This window comes from Protopterus annectens, chromosome 1.part1 (genome assembly GCF_019279795.1).
Source record: "Protopterus annectens isolate FY-2018-M chromosome 1.part1, PAN1.0, whole genome shotgun sequence".
Lineage (NCBI taxonomy): Eukaryota > Metazoa > Chordata > Ceratodontiformes > Protopteridae > Protopterus > Protopterus annectens.
This window is the reverse complement of record NC_056726.1, coordinates 349,221,926-349,238,611: the sequence shown is the minus strand read 5'-3', so window position 1 is coordinate 349,238,611 and position 16,686 is coordinate 349,221,926. Positions and strand designations below refer to the sequence as shown.

The 16,686-nt window shown below is 43.3% G+C and overlaps 1 protein-coding gene across 1 annotated transcript in view; it reads right to left on the bottom strand.

Annotated features, from left to right (window-relative positions):
* LOC122804974 (aflatoxin B1 aldehyde reductase member 4-like) overlaps positions 1-16,686 on the bottom strand; it is a 306,195-nt gene that overhangs the window by 248,422 nt on the left and 41,087 nt on the right. The window lies entirely within an intron of this gene.

Sequence of the window (16,686 nt, the reverse complement as noted above, 5' to 3'; positions counted from 1 at the left end):
TCTTGAACAACCATCTCTCTGAATTCAAACTTGCAAGCAGAGTACCATAAAGCAACAATTCACAAACTGCCAACAACCGCAAGGAAAAAGGCATCACCATGGGGGTTTCTCTCCCCAATTTTTTTTATTTTTTTGCACACGCACTAGCTGTATTTGCATTTTTGTTTTACTGCTGATGAAGAAGCCTGTAAGGATAACCTCCTATACAAATGGAGGGAAGCAGACCACTTTGCTCTAACAATAAAAACTTACTCACGGTCTCCAAAGTCAACACTGCAGGAGAATCTTCATTTTCCAACTATATATCTCATATATGCAACTCCCCAACTCCACTCCCTCAATCTCATTCACTAATCACTTTAAGCCATCACTTAAAGCTCATCTAAAAAGTGGCTATGTTCCTGTACTAACCCCTCTTAAATGTTCTGGCACATCACAGCATACCCCAACCATATCAAACTTTTTCCCTGGTGTTTAAATTTTTATTCATACCAGCCTTTAACCTTATATCTTGACACAAGTCATACTTAGTACTAGCTATGTTCAAAGTCTAGGATTTGTTGTCATGCTGTAACAAATTTGTATTTTCTTATGTACACTACATGGTTTACTCTATACTGTGATTATTGTAATTCGTGCATTAAACTTTACTGTTACTCATGGAGCTTCTCCCTGGGCCTCTGCTGAAAAAGGATCAGTCTCTAGTCAGACTTTCCTGGTAAACAAATGTTAAATAAATAATAAAAATACATCTGTGCCAGAACTAGAAGCTATACTTGTTTCATCACAGCAATTCTTGTATCTAATGGCAAATTCTGACAGTGGAATCTTGCTTAGCTATAATGCTATGCAATGAGCCAGGGCAGCACTTTTGTATTTCATGAGACGACTATTCCCACAGTGCAGATCCCACTTACTTTACAGAGGTCTGTGCCGTTCATAAGCAAGCAGACCATTTTAAGCTTAGCCAATTTTCCTTATTGCACTTGACCTAACCTAACCCATCCCATTTGGCTACTGACTAGTTTACCCATTCCATAGTCGATAAAGTACAGTTGTGTACACTTACCATAAATGTAGATGTTAGAGTATATTCCTTGTTGCAGTCATTACATTTGAGTTATTTGCTTGCAGGTAGTCCTCAGTCAGCCTGATCAAAGTCTTGGGTCCTGCATCGGTTGCTGTCTCATCTTCCATGACGTCGGGTAGTCAGGGGTATAAAGCATGCAGCAGACACCATTACATCAGTTTCTTGCCCCAGATGTCAGGTGCCCCATAATGGGAAGCAATTATATACAAGGTTACACTTCCAGCAAAAAAGCAAATACACCAAAAAGTTGTAAGCATAGTAAACAAGATTAGAGGTATAGTCAATAGAAGTCAGGGGGCTGGAGGGAGGGTAACCAGGACTGCAACAGTGACTACACTCCAACATCTACATTTATGGTAAGCGTACACAACTGTACTATGTTCTTCATGTTGCAGTCATCACATTTGGGTAGATTCCCAAAACTAAGCCTGGGAGGAGGCAATTAGATAGCATTAGAACCAGCTAAAAGGCCCTGCAGGACTGCAGTGGTAACGCCAGCTCTGGATTTAGAAAAAATTGGCAAGTGGTAATGCTTGAAGGTATGTACAGAACTCCAGGTAGCAGCTTCTAGGACGTCCCTGGTAGGGACACCCCTGAGAAAGGCTGTAGAGGTAGATGCAGCCCTGGTTGAATGTGGTCTTATCTGCTGTGGGGTAGGTTTTCCATGGTGCTTATACCAGAAATTAATGCAATGTCCTATCCACTTAGAAATGGTTTGCTTTGAAATGGCCCTCCCCTTCTGCCCCTGCAGCAAATGCCACCAGCAGCTGTTCAGATTTCCTGAGAGGCTTAGTACTAGCCAAGTAAAATCTAAGTTTAATGTGCATGTCCAAGGAGTGCAGTATTCGTTCCCCTTTGTTCTGTGGATTAGAAAAGGTTGGCAAATGAATGGACTGATTAAGGGTCACACTGGATGCCACCTTGGACATAAAATGAGGGATTGGTCCTGAGGGACACCCTGTCAGCATGAAAGATGATGAAAGGCTCCACTGCCATGAGGGTCTGTAATTCAGACACCCTTCTTGCTGAAGTGATGACTAGAAGGAAGGCCGTTTTCCAAGAAAGGAATTTCAACTCTGCATTTGCAGCTGGCTCAAAGGGAGGAAGAGTGAGCTTTTTCAAAACAAAGTTAAGGTACCAGGCTAGAGCAGGGGCTCTCTTGGGTGATCTAAGTTTTTGGCCCCTCTGAGGAATTGCTTCAGCAGTGGATGAGAGAAGAGGGGTGGCTCTGTGTTGTAATGTGCTGAAATGGCTGAAGCATTAATTTTGATGGAAGAAAAGGAAAGGCCCTTGTGAAGCATCTCAGTTAAGTATTGAAGAATATGGGGTAAATTGGGTACTGCTGTGCTCATCCCCCAAGTTTGGCTCCAGGAACAAACATCTTTCCCATTTTTCAGCATAGGATTTTCTAGTACTAGGCCTCCTTGCTTCCAGAATGACATCCATCACTTGCTTACTGAGGGATGGTAACGGAGAGATCAGGTAATTAGCCAGGCTGCAAGGTTCTTGGTTTGAAGCTGTGGGTGCAGAATCTGGCCAACCTGCTGAGATAGCAGGGCAGGGGTCTGAAGCAGGTGCCATGGTGCCAGCAGTGACACTGCACAAGAGGGGGTACCAGTGTTGGCGTGGCCAGTTCGGTGCAATCAGTATTGTCCTTGGTTTGTCCTGTTTGATCTTTAGTAGCACTTTGGAGAGGCAGAGGAGGAAAGGCATAAACTGATGGTTTTTCCAGGTGAAGGACAGGGCATCCACTTTCCAAGCTTGTTTGTGAGGAGTCCTTGTGCAGAATTTGTCCAATTGGTAGTTCTGAGGGGAGGCAAACAGGTCTATCTCTGGGAGGCAAACAGGTCTATCGCTGGGCTCCCCCATTTGTTTCTCAGCATGTTGAATATCTTTGGTTCCAGTTTCCACTCGTGTGGGTCCATGAGATTAATGCTTAGGTAGTCTGCCAGTGTATTACGGAGCCTGTAGGTGCACTTGGTAGCTCAAGGCGGTGTTCCACAGAGCCATGGCTAGTCTGCAGAGAGGGTATGAGTGGGTCCCCCCCTGCTTGTTTATGTACCACATAACAGTGGTGTTGTCCGTCTTTACCAATAACTGTCCTGAAGAATGTGGTCCTTGAATGCCGTCAGAGCATTCTGTACAGCTAACATCTCTTTGATTGATATGCAGGTGTATTTGACTTGGGTTCCATTTGCCCTGAATGCAATGCCCTGCCAAGTGAGCCCCCCCCACATGCATAGTCTGATGAGTCTGTTAGGTTTTGGGCAGCAGAGGGTAGAGTGAATGGCAGTCTCTTGTTTTGGTGGCAGGCCTCTGCCCACCAAAGGAACTATCTTTAGACAAGGTATGACAGGAATCATTGATTCTAGATCCTGAGAATGTTGACACCATAAGGCTTTTTAGATACCATTGTAGTTTCCTCATATGCAGTCTTGCATATGGAATTAGTAGAATGCAAGAGGCCACGAACCCCAGTGCTTGCAGTATTTTCCTTGCAGATAGCTGGGTCTTTGTGGCCAGTAGATTGAAGTAGGCTGTCAAATGAACTTATTTCTCTGGCGTGAGGTAGGCCATCTGGGAAATTGTATTCAAGCTTGCTCCAAGGAATACAATTTGTTGGCGGGGTACAAGATTTGATTTCTTTTCGTTTATGGTGTACCCCAGAGAAGTTAGCAATTTCTTTACAAATGCCAGATAATTTAATAGTAGGTCTTTGCTTTCTGACGGAATTAGACAATCGTCCAGGTATGGGTATATTTGAATATTTCTTTGCCTGCAGAATGCAATGACTGGAGCTAGGCACTTTGGCTTATCTACTGTGCCCAGGTATTCACAAAGGGCAGTGCAGAGAGCTGATAGTGCATGTAGCCTGCCCTGAAGCGTACCTTCTGCAAGATTCCCTTATTTGGATGTGCAGGTAGGCTTCCTTTAAATCCAGTGTTGCCAACCAGGCATTTTTGCCTAGCATAGGAAGCAGCTGATTGAGAGTTAATATCTTTAATCTTGGGATTACCAAAAATGTGTTTAGGATAGACAGGTCCAGGATAGGATGCCAAGAATGTCTTTCCTGGGTACCATGAAAAGTCTTGAGTAAAAACCTTGCCCCCATTCTTCTGGGACAGGTTGAATAGCCCTGATGCTTAAAAAAGAGAGAACCTGCTTTTGAGCCTCTGCCCACTGATTTGGGGGTAGGTCTGACCAACCGTTTGGTGTTGGTAAGGAGTGGAAGTGGAATCTGTATCCTTGTCGAACTATATTTAGAACCCACTTGTCCTGGGTAATGAGTTCCCAATTTTTTGCATGCAGGGCAATCTTTCCCCCTAAAGAAACAGTCAGTTGAGCAGGGCTTGGAAAGTTTAAAGTTAAGTCATGGAGACAGTTTACCATAGGTTCATACTAGGCTATCTGCCCTAGGGCATTTATAAGCCTAGCCAGAGTGTGTTTGGCTTTCGCCACCCATTTTAAATGAATTTTGCTATGCCCTTTTTCGAGGTTAGTATAGGGGGCAGTCTTACTACTCCCCGATTTGGAAATGGAAGCCTCTCACTGCTTAGTCCTATGAGCACCCTGGGACTGAAGCCTGGGTGTTCTGCTGGTTCTGGGTTTGGACTGAAGGCCTGGAAGAGGCAGGAAAGGACCAATTCTTAGACGGCCAATGCCTACTAAATCTGGGAGGCTGTACTTGCAGGAAATATTTAACAGTTTGCATAGATTTCGCTTTTTCCTCCATCTTTTTAAGTACTACTTCTTCTTTGTTGCCAAACAGGCGGTCTTGGTTTAATGGAGCATCCAGTAATTTAGCTTTAACATGACCTGGCAAAGATTGCTCCTTAAGCCAAGCATGCCTTCTAAGTACAAACCCAGTAGCAGCAGCCCTGCAAGATGCCTCCAATGAATCAAAACCACATTGCAAAGTACGTTTTCCACTTGTTCAGCAGAATGCATTAAATCCTTTAATTCTTTATTTTCAGCACAGTCAGGAATCATCACTTTGTTTAAGCAATCCAATAATATGCTGCTGATACTTAAACATATGAAACTGGCAGTTTAAGGCCCTAATGGCTAACATTGCAGAAGTGTATACCTTCTTACCCCATCTATCCAGCGCCCTGGACTCTCTATCAGAGGGGGTAGGATTTTTGGCAGTAGTGGCCTTAATGCCCTTGGATCCCTCTAAAATGGTCTCAGGACCTGCAGTAGGATTTTTAAAGAGGAACTTATGAGAGTCAGGTACCCTGGAATACCCATCAGGTTTTCTGGGAGCAGGAAGTAGGGGCCAGGCTAGATTCCGAGAAGGCATCATCTACAATGTCCAGTACAGGAGGGATAGCTAAAGGCCTGTGTTGAGGCAGAAGTAAGAATTCCCTAAGCCTCTTTTTGGAGTCAGAGTAATCCTGGCTTTCCCAGCTGAAATGCTCCCTAAGAATATGTAAGGTTTCACCAAAAGAGAAATCCTCTGGGGGGGAAGCAGAGGGAATGGAGTCCTCTGCATCAGAATCCTCATAGGTAAATAAGGGCAAATTCTGGTCATCAGAAAAAAAATTCAGAATCCTGATCAGAAGAATCAGAAGGAAAACCAGTTATAGGTATCCTAGAGGGAGAAGGGTGGCTTTCCCTGATTAAAGTAATAAGGTCTTCAGCCATTCTTATTTGTTTTTTAGGCATAGGGGCCTGACCATGCAGTCTGGGCGTCTGTTTTCTGGGCATGGATCACATTTTATGCCTTGAAAATGGAGTCCGTTTAATATGCAAGACAGTAGGCCTCAATAAACCCTAAGAAGCCAGTGCCTGCACAGCGGCTCCAGACCCATCCAAGGTAGAGCCATCCACAGTCTAAGCATCGCGCGACATACCGGACTCGAATGGGTCTCTAGAGGCCTACGAATCTGAAGCAGCAGGTATCGGAGGCTACAAAAGCACCTCAGAGTACTGGCACACTGGTGACTAGCTTAGGAGAAGCTTAGTCAGCAGCTTTGGAACTATGCGGTCTCTGTCTATCTTTGCATTTTTCGGAATGTCGGTAGTTGGGTGGCTTACCGAAGCAATTTCTGGATAATTGAACAGAGTACCAAAATATTTAGATGTGAAAATGAACAGACTAATAGTACGAGGTGTGAATTAAGGCACAAAACAGACAGCGAGATATGTCATGGTGTGGGCCTAAGCAACGATATAGTACGAATGAAAATCTTTTGAGGCATTTGTTTCCACAAGAAATACAATTGTTAACTTTTACGGACATCGGTTCAGAGCAAGAGAAAGGTTCCCCAATGGGGTACTTAGCTTAGTTGAAGACTTCGGATCTGAAACTCAGAAACGAAAATTTCAGGAGTTGGCTGACCGGCACTTGCCAGCTGCTAATGCTTCGGGCACCGCACGGCAAGAAAGACTGATGTAACGGCGTCGGCTGCATGCTTTATACCCCTGACTAGAAGAGGGTACAGTGTGAATATTTTAGAAAATGCCCTTATGAAGGTAAAAAAGGAGAATAATATGGTAAGGAATAAATGTAATAAGGGTGAATATCACCATTATAAGAAATATCATCTGGCAACCAGTGATAAAACTTGTAAGGATATTTATTTTGTCTCTACATATAATGTAAAAAGTGGAGACAAAGGATATAGTGAAACATTTTTGGAAATATTTAGTGAAAGACAAGGTGTTGATGCACATTTTGCCACAAAAACCTTTATTCTCCTATAAAAGGGGAAGAAATTTGACAGATATGGTGGTACATGGTAAATTTGTAATGCCAAAAGTTTGTTTACCAAGACCACCAAGTAAATTTGGTACAAGATGTTGCAGTAGATGCAGTGTTTGTAGGAATATAGTTAGAACATTTAATTATATTAACATTAGGTTTATATAAGAGAGAGTTTTACCTGTAGAAGTAAGGGAGTTGTGTATGCTTTACACTGTCCCTGTGGATTATATTATATAGGTGAAACTAAAAGAGAGTTTCGTACCTAACCTAAGACATAAAAGGGAAAATAAATTTATTGCCACACATTTTAATGTTTATCATAATAGTGATGCTTCATTTTTAACAGGAACAGTTTTAGAAAGTGTGAAATGTCTTTGTAATGATGAAAATGCTTTGAAATATAACTTACAATATAAGGAAAGTATTTTTATTTTGAAATACAATACAATGACACCTTGTGGACTGAATAATGAAATAAACTGGAGGTGTCTGCTTTAAAACTTTTTTGAACATAATTGTTTAATTGCTAGGAGTAAAAAAAAAAAAAATATATATATATATATATAGATATATATATATATATATATATATATATATATATATATATATATATATATATATATATATATATATATATATATATATATAATATTTTCATTCTTTCAGTGAGAATGTATACTCTTGAAAGGTGGTTACACCGAGCCGCTGGAGAATAAAGAATTTGCTTTTGGATTTGACTTTGGTTCCTGCTTTTCGATTCCTGACTTCTGAAGATTTTGCTGTTTTGGTATTGTTTTGGATCAGAGTTGTTTCTATCTGAAGGTGTGTGGAGTGGAGTTTGTGTAATTTATACCCCTGACTACCTGACGTCATGGACGATGAGACAGCAACTGACACAGGACCCAAGACTTTTCAGGCTGACTGAGGGCTACCTGCAAGCAGATACCCCAAATGTGATGACTGCAACAGTGAAACACGAACATCTGTACATTACCCCTAATGAGAATAACTAGGATCACACTATAGATAATATGAAGTGACCCATGCATGGGATAGAGCATTTAGGAGCTGCCTCTTCCATTAGTAGGATGGAGTCAGTCCTGCGTTTGTTTCCCATCCATAGATCCAGGTTGTACACAACCATGGAGAGAAATTAAACTGTGTGGATGGGAGTCTGTTCCACAGCAGTGGTATCCTCTGCAAGACATATCTGTCCCTACCAACCTTGATGTTGTGCAAGAGATTTAGATCCCTAGACAGAGTATTGATTTTGACTTTCTGATATGCAGTAAATCCATCAATGTTGGGTTGGAGGAAGCCCTGTATGCCATACACGTCAACTCAGTCTGTAGAATACAGACGACAGGTCTGAGTTCATCCATGTAGGACATGTTTAGTAAGGCATCTCTGTGGGTGTTCCAGTTGTTGCATGGGTCTGGACAGATTCATGACAAAGGGGGCATTATATTCAATGATTGGCCTAATGAGGGCAGTGTAATCAAGAACAAAGTCATCCCTTGATCTAGACACAATCCCTTTGGTTTATAAGCTGTGCAATATAGAAGGACTTTTACAACAATGAACATGTTGGTCAAAACTTGGGTTACTGTCCACACAAGTTCAAATCCTAAACTAGCTCAACTCCTAGGAGCTTATTGTTGCTTTAGTTCTCTGGGAAAGATTACTTAAGGATACATTAATTCATTTTTTTGGCATTTTGTTTCAGTCTGATTTTGGCACCTATTTGGGACGAACCTTCCTGCTGGATGGCTAAATCAGAGATTCAATAAAGTACAGTTTTGTACCTACCATAAATGTAGATGTTAGAGTGCTAATACAGCTGCAGTCATAACAGATGGGTTCTCCTGCGGTCAGGCGGGTCCTCGGTCGGCCGAATTCCAAAGTCTAGGTCCGGTGTCGGTTGTCGTCGCTTCTTCCCTGACGTCAGTGCGACAGGGGTATAAAAAAAACAGCCGATGCCATTTTCTTCAGTTTTTCTTGCCCCAGAAGGAAGGCAATACATAAATTTGTGTAATAAAACAATGCCATATAATCAAAATACAGCAGTGTAAGCAAATACATCATGAATGAAAAGGTCTTTGAAAGCTATGCACCGATCTGTCATGTGTGCCCCCCAGGCGTAGTCCGAGGCGTCTGTTGCGATGACTTGATTTGCTTGAGGCTTGCTGAATGGGAGACCTGTGTTTGTTTGGCATGCTTGAGCCCACCACAGAAATTCCTTTTGAAGACATGGAATTAGTGGTATTATCGTTTCCAAACTGTGGCTGTGTTGAGACCATAGGTTTTTCAGGTACCATTGGAGTTTCCTCATATGCAGCTTTGCACATGGGATTAGTAAGATGCCATGAATCCCAGAGCCTGCAGGAATTTCCTTGCAGTCAGCCTGGTGCAATTTGCTAGAGCTCTGAAGTATTGAGTTAGTTGTCCCTGCTTCTCTGGCATGAGGTAGGCCATCTGGGTGTTTGTGTCCAAGTTGGCACCCAGGAAAATTATTTTCCAAGAGGGTATTAGTCTCGATTTCTTTTTGTTGACTGTGTATCCCAGAGAATTCAACAACATTATTACATAAGCCAGATGTTTCAGAAGAATGTGCTTGCTGTCCGCTTGGATCAGGCAGTCGTCCAAATAGGGGTATATTTGTATCCCTTGAAGTCTGCAGTAGGCAATTACTGATGCCAGGCATTTCGTGAATACTCTGGGAGCAGTAGATAAGCCAAAGGGCAATGCAGAGAATTGATAATGGGTTGAACCTGCAAGAAATCTGAGGTATCTTCTGCAATTTTGTCTGATTGGGACATGCAGGTAAGCCTCCTTGAGGTCCAATGTTACCAGCAAAGACTCCTTGGCCCAGCATGGGAAGAAGCTGCTGTAGTGTGAGCATCTTGAATTTTGGTACGAGTAGAAAAGTGTTTAGGATGGAGAGATCCAAAATAGGTCTCCAATCTTTTCCCTTCCTTGGTACCAGGAATAGTCTGGAATAAAAACCTTGACCTTGTTCGTGCGTAGGTACCTCTTGAATAGCTTTCATGTCTATGAGATCTGTAATTTGTCTTTGTGCCTCTGCCCTTTGATTGCGTGGCAGTTTGGCATGCCTCATTTTTGGAAGGGTGTGAAAATGAAATCTGTAGCCTCTGTTTATAATGTCCAGGATCCATTTGTCTTTTGTGACAATATGCCAATTTTTTGAAAATAATGCCAGTTTTCCTCCTAAGGGTGCTGCCATTTGAGTCTTGCTTAGCATGCAAAGGGGAAAGTCACTGGGCTTGCTTTCTGAAGGGTTGCAAGTTATCCTCAGCACCTCTTTGTGTAGGAGCTTGCCATTGTCTGCCTCTGAACGATCCTTGGGATTGCACTCTGCCCCTCAGGCGCCTGTATCTACCTCTTTGGGGTCTGTCCGTGGCTGGAAAGGACCAATTTTTTGGAAGGCCAATTTCTACTGAAACGTGGGGGTTGTATCTGTAGAAATTCTCACAGTTTGCATTGATTTAGCCTTTTCCTCCATTTTCCTTAATACCTCCTCAGCATTAGCACCAAATAATACATCCTTTTGTAGAGAGGCATCTAGTAATTTAGCTTTGACATGATCTGGCTAGGTTTGTCCTTTGAGCCAGAAATGTCTACATATGACTGATCCTGTAACAGCGGCTCTACATGAGGCCTCTAGAGCATCAAAACCACATTGTAAGGTATGTTTACCCACTTGTTCTGCACTATGCATCAAATCCTGCAACTCCTTCAAGTCTGGTTGTTCAGGTTGTGACATTTTACTTTTCAATTGTGATAACAAAAACTGTTGGTACTTTAGCATATGGAACTGACAGTTTAATGCACTCATGGTTAAGGTAGCAGAGGTACATACCTTTTTTCCCCACCTTTCTAAGGATCTGAAATCTCTCTCGGAAGGTAATGGATTTTTAGCAGTGGAGGCCTTAATTCCCTTGGGGCCCTGGGAGATGGTTTCTGGATCAGCAGCATGGCTTTTGTATAGAAATTGGTGCGAGTCAAGAACCCTGTAGTACCCGTCAGGATTGACTGGGGCTGGAGGTAGAGAATCCGGGTTAAGGCAGGCCTCCGAGTACACATCATCTAGTATGTCCAAGACAGGAGGTATAGCCAGAGGCCCGTGCTGAGGTAGCAAGAGAAATTCCCCAAGCCTTTTCTTGGAATTTGAATAATCTTGGCCTTCCCAGTGGAAGTGTTCTCTTAAGGTATGCAAAGTTTCCCCAAATGAGTAATCCTCTGGGGGGGGGGGATACAGAGGGAATGGACTCCTCTGCATCAGAGTCTTCAAAAGGGGAGTAAGAATGTTCCTGATCAGAGTGCTCTGAAATAATGGAGCCCTGATCAGAGGAGGGGGATTCTTCCTCCACTCTGGGACTTTTGAGAACCCCTGATAAGAGTAATTAAATCCTCAGCCATTTTAAGCATCTGTTTTTTAGGCATGGGGCCTGGAGATGGGCCCTGTGTAGCTTCTCTTAGAATGCATGGCTGCTTTAGACTTAGTGAAAGCCTTGATGGAAAAGGAAGAATAAGGTCTGAAGACACCTTGAGAAGGTGGACCTGTCCACATTTTGAGATTCACCGCCAAGAGTGGCTTCGGTATCTGTAGTCAGGGTGTGGGCCGAGGAGCCTGCGACCTCGGGTACAGGAGACACCGCCAATGAAGTGTCATCGGTAGTCAGGGGCTGCGTAGGCGCCTCACTGAGAACCGGACCACGTGTAGTCGGCTTAGGCGAGGTGTCGGTAGAGGCCGCGGACCTAGTGTGTCGGTCCTTATCTTTGCGCTTTTTAGACAAAACTGGAGTCTGAGTATCCGACGACATAAATAGTTAAATGTTTTGCCAAAATAATGCTGGGCAAACTCCGCCCGACGCTTAATGGTACGTTTGTTGAATGTAGCACAAAAGCAACAGACCGAGACGTCGTGGATCTGGGCCTAAACAAGGAATACAGAGGGAATGGAAATCCTTATGCGGTATTTGCTTCCCACATGAAATACAATTATTAACTTTGTCTGACATCAGTCGGAGGCAAGAAAAGTTTCCCCAACGGAATACTTAGCTTTCAAGACGACTTCGGTTGCAAAATTTTCGTAATTTCAGGAGCTGGCTGACCGGCACTTGCGAACTGCTTCTGCTTCGGGCACCACGCGGCAAGAAAGACTGAAGAAAATGGCATCTGCTGGTTCTTTTATACCCCAGTCACATTGACGTCAGGGAAGAAGCAACGACAACCGACGCCGGACCTAGACTTTGGAATTCGGCCAGCCGAGGACCCGCCTGACGGCAGGAGAACCCATCTGTTATGACTGCAGCTGTATGCGCGATGAACATCTGTTCCTAGCTTGCAGTAATCTGCAAACTTTGTCAGCCAAAGCCCTTTGGGCATTTGCTTTTACTTTTTTTTCCCCCCAAAAGTGTATGCCAAACGAGAGGTCCCCCCAACAGAGCCCCTGGGGGACTCCACTAGCTATTTCATTGAGGCAACTTCCTCTATTTTTATTTCCCTGTTTCCTACCTGTGAGAGAGATAAGCAACTTAAACTGGTGAAAAGTGGTTTATTCCCAGTTTAATTTAGCTTTTCTACTACGCCCAATTGGGGAAATTCAAACTTTGGCCGGGAGGAGTTGTATTGTGTGTTCAGTTTTGCTCTCATCATAGCTTTGGTGACCTTTTTAAAAAAAAAATCCACCAGGTTGAGTAAGCATGACCTGCCCTTGACAAATCCAAACAGATAGGGAACCTCCAAACACTGAAGGTATGCCCCGAATGATTTAACATTTGTTTACTGGGAAACGTACTCCTACTGGGACATGGCCCATTTTCAGTGGTGGTCCAGGAAGAAACAGTCCAGATGCATATTTTTAGAATGTTGGAAGAAACTGGAGCATCCAGAGGCGACCCACATGAAAGGGAGGACATGCAGACTCCACACAAAAGACACCTCCTTAGAGAATCAAACCAGAGAACCTCTTGCTATGAGGCAACACTATTCACTGCACTACTCAGGGTAGGCAACAACTCAGAATGACCTCAGTGCATCGTTGAATTGTGCTTTTCAGATTACAAACATACCGGAAAAATTCCTTGCAATGGTATTTGGCTTGGGAAGCTATTTTATCAAATTTGGCTTTGGTGGATTTTACTAAGCTTCTGAGTTAATTTACTTCAGTGACAAGGGCACTAATTCTGGAAATTATTTTTGGTCAAAATATTCCTTTATTAAAAGGCTTGCTGACATTATGGTTCCACTAAGTGGCTTTGTTTCTGGGTTTGCCCTGCACTTATTCCTAAGGGGCACTGCTCCATTTATGCAGTTTACATGCTGGTATAGTGTTGTGGTGAATTTCTGCATATTTAGTGGTTTTAACTGGGTTTACTGGGGATTTGAAGCTTGCTAACTTACTACCTAGGAATACGGAGAGAGGTTATTCCCCTCAATGGATACTCTAATTGTTCCAGAGCATTTATACTGAAAGTCCAGGAATCTGTGCTTGTGCACTAGTTGTGCAAGTTTCCCAGCCTGTAGTTGGGTAGTTTAGATCACCTCAGGAAAAGGTATTTGGTTTAATACAGACCGATTCTAGTTCCTGTAGAAAGTGACGTGACGTTCTTGTTTAAGAGGGAGTGTTCTATAGCTAGCCAATATATGATACAAGAACTGCTGGTTATTAATTCATGAAGTTCTGGTGCATCATGCTTCAGACTTTAGAATCTCTTCTGGATGTAGACTGCAGGAGGGGAGAGAAAAAATTGCAGGCGTCTCACAGTAGGCTCATCTAAACATGTGGAAGGAGTTCTAGCCCTGTGCAGCCATAGCGCCATCTGCAATTTTAAACCAGGTCGCCATCACTATACAGATGTCAGGGATTCCCGGGTGACAAGGGCTTGTAGGGAGTGGAGTTTAGTTATTCCTGAAATACACATTACTACAGAACACTATTCATTTAATTTTGCTTAGTTAAAAGAGGTGGAGTAGCCCAGCCATTGCCTGAGTTTGCAGCAGGGACTTCCCTCCACAGAAGGCAAAGCATAAATTTAACATTTCAGCAGGTTAATCAGAGCTTTCTTGCTGTGAAAACAGTTTTGACAAACAGCCAGCAAATGCCATTTATTTTAGTAAATTTCAATTGGTCACTGTACTGTGTATGGTGGATGTCAACAAAGACTACATATGGAGGAAGAAAATCAGTTAGAAAAGAAAAAGCTCTGGCAGGTAAATGTCTTGCAACTTTTTAACAAAAGCAGTTCAGGTTTCAGCCTCAGTACGGCAGATGGCTTCCAGTAAGAGGAAAAATCAAATGCACGTATTCAGACACCAGAGAAATAAAACTGTCAAATGACAAAAGGCTGGAAAGAATAAAAGCTTTACGTAGCTATTCAGAAGAGTTGATAAAAATGTTGAAATGAAGGAGTTGGTGACTGAATAGCAGGCTTAAGAATTGTTTGAAAAAGTGACACTAGAAGACAGCATTCAGAGAATACCCAAGATTTTGTGCTGCACCAGAGAAACTGGAAGCAGCAGACTGCACTCATTTTACGAGTGACACCAGCAACTAGACCGGTACTGTACAGCAAAATTTAATTGAAAGGGCATACTGTATGTATGCTCCAAATCTGATCATGACAAAGACCTACAGCAATGAAGATGCAGTCAATATCAGCAGAAGGAGCTGCTCCTGACAAAAGTGTGGGAGAAGGGTAAAGCATAAATCAACCAATTGCAGGGTGTTAATGGAAAATGATTTACAGAACACCAAGCAGAACAAAAGCAAATTTACAATCAGAGGATCGAGAGGCAGGTGTGAGATTCAAATTGCTATATCAAGCAGTCTTCAAAATATATTTTTTTCTGAAGGAGTAAATGAATGCAGAACAGGTTGGGAAGGAAATAAAGTTTAAGCAAAATGTTAGCCAGAAAGTTGAATGCTATACACCCTGGGCTTTCGAATACTGGCTAAGGCTCTTGCCACCTCCATAGTGCCTTTTTTAGGCAAGGCTCAAAAGACAAACCCACCTCCATAGACAACACAAAGAAAAAGAAACTAAGGGTAATGCTGCTCAACGCCAGAAGTCTAAACCTCAAGATGCAAGCACTCTAGGCTCTCCTCAGTATGGAGAAAAATCGATATCTGTGCAGTAACAGAAACCTGGTTCAAGGCTCCCGAGAGCACCCCAGCACTACCAGGTTATACCTCATACCATGCTTGTCGGCCCAAAAACTCGGACCGAACCACAAAAGGAGGGGGAGTATCCATATTCAAAGATACCCACACCTCCAGGTTAGTGGCACTGCATGAAACATCGGAGACCATCCATGTGCAACAGTGGGCAAAACTGCCTTTCAATTTGTAGCCTGCTACAGACCACCCTCCCAAACTCAGGAACCCCACGGCTTTCCTGAGAACACTGGAGAATATGACTGTCTCTCCAAACACCATTACATTGGGTGACTTCAACTACCCAAACAAACTGGGAGCACTACTGAAGCCCCAACACCCTTGCCTAACAGTTCCTAGAATTTATAAACTCAAATGCTATGGAACAACTGGTCACCACTCCCACAAGAGGGGAAAACATATTGGACCTGATCATCACCAACATGGAGATGATGTTCCATACCAGAGGTATACCCCTCATTGGTAAGATCTGACCATAAATTAATCTCACTGGACATACATATCCCGTCCCCATCCCCAGCCAAGGTAACCATGGTGAAGAACTTAGCAAACTTCACACTTCTCAAAACCAAGGTGGAATTCTTCAAAGCCCCAGGGCCCGTGGAAAATATGGCCCAAACCACAGAATCCTTTACAAACGCATTCTATGGACACCTACAGGAATGCATGGATCGTGCTATCCCAAATAAAACAAAGACTCACTCCTCCAAAGACAGGAGACCTGTCTGGTGGACCCCAGCCATAAATAAGCTATACAACAGGAGGAGGAAGCCACTACATGATCGAGCAAAATCCCAAAAAGGGAAGGCATCTCCGATTACTAGCAAGAAACTATGATCCCTCATAAAATCATCCAAGGCCAGCTTCGAAAGAAAAATTGCACAAGACGCTAAACATAATCACAAGGCCTTCTTTAGTTATGTCAGGAACCTGGGTAGCAACTCCCAGATATGCTCAGAGTTAGTGCAAAATAACAAATACACTGAACCCACAGACATTGCCAACATCCTGGCAGACAGGTTCAGTGCAAACTTCTCCCCCCTCCCCCCCCAAAAGAGCAAATGTCTATCCCAACAGACTGCAGCCTCCCTGATATCACAGATGCACAGGTGAGAGCTGCCCTCTCCAAAGCAAAACACACAGCATCAATGGGACCGAACGGTGTCCCGGGCTGTGTCTTACACTAGCTCCAAGAAGAACTGAACCCTCACAAAGTCACTGTTAATCTCAGCCTTACTACAGGATATGTACCCAAGGAATGGTGTACAGCAACAGTGGTCTCACTCCACAAAGGTGGTGCCACAACGGACCCTGGAAACTATAGCCCTATAAGCCTGACTAGCCTGGTCTGCAAAGCTATGGAGTGTATCATGGAACTCAAAGACATTGGGAACCTCCAAACACTGGATACTACCCAATTCGGCTTTAAGGGCAGATCTTGTCTCTTGAACCTGGTCGACTTCTTTGAAACAGTCACCAAGGCCATAGATGAAGGGAAGGTAGTCCACACAGCCTACCTAGACCTCGCAAAAGCCTTCGACACAATACCCACTCGGGCATCATAAATAAGCTCACCAGCTTAAATATCAACCCCTATGACACAAGATGGGTTGCAAACTGGCTCAGGGATAGAACCCACATGGTCAGAACTGCAGGTGCCATGTCAGACTCTAAACCAGTTACAAG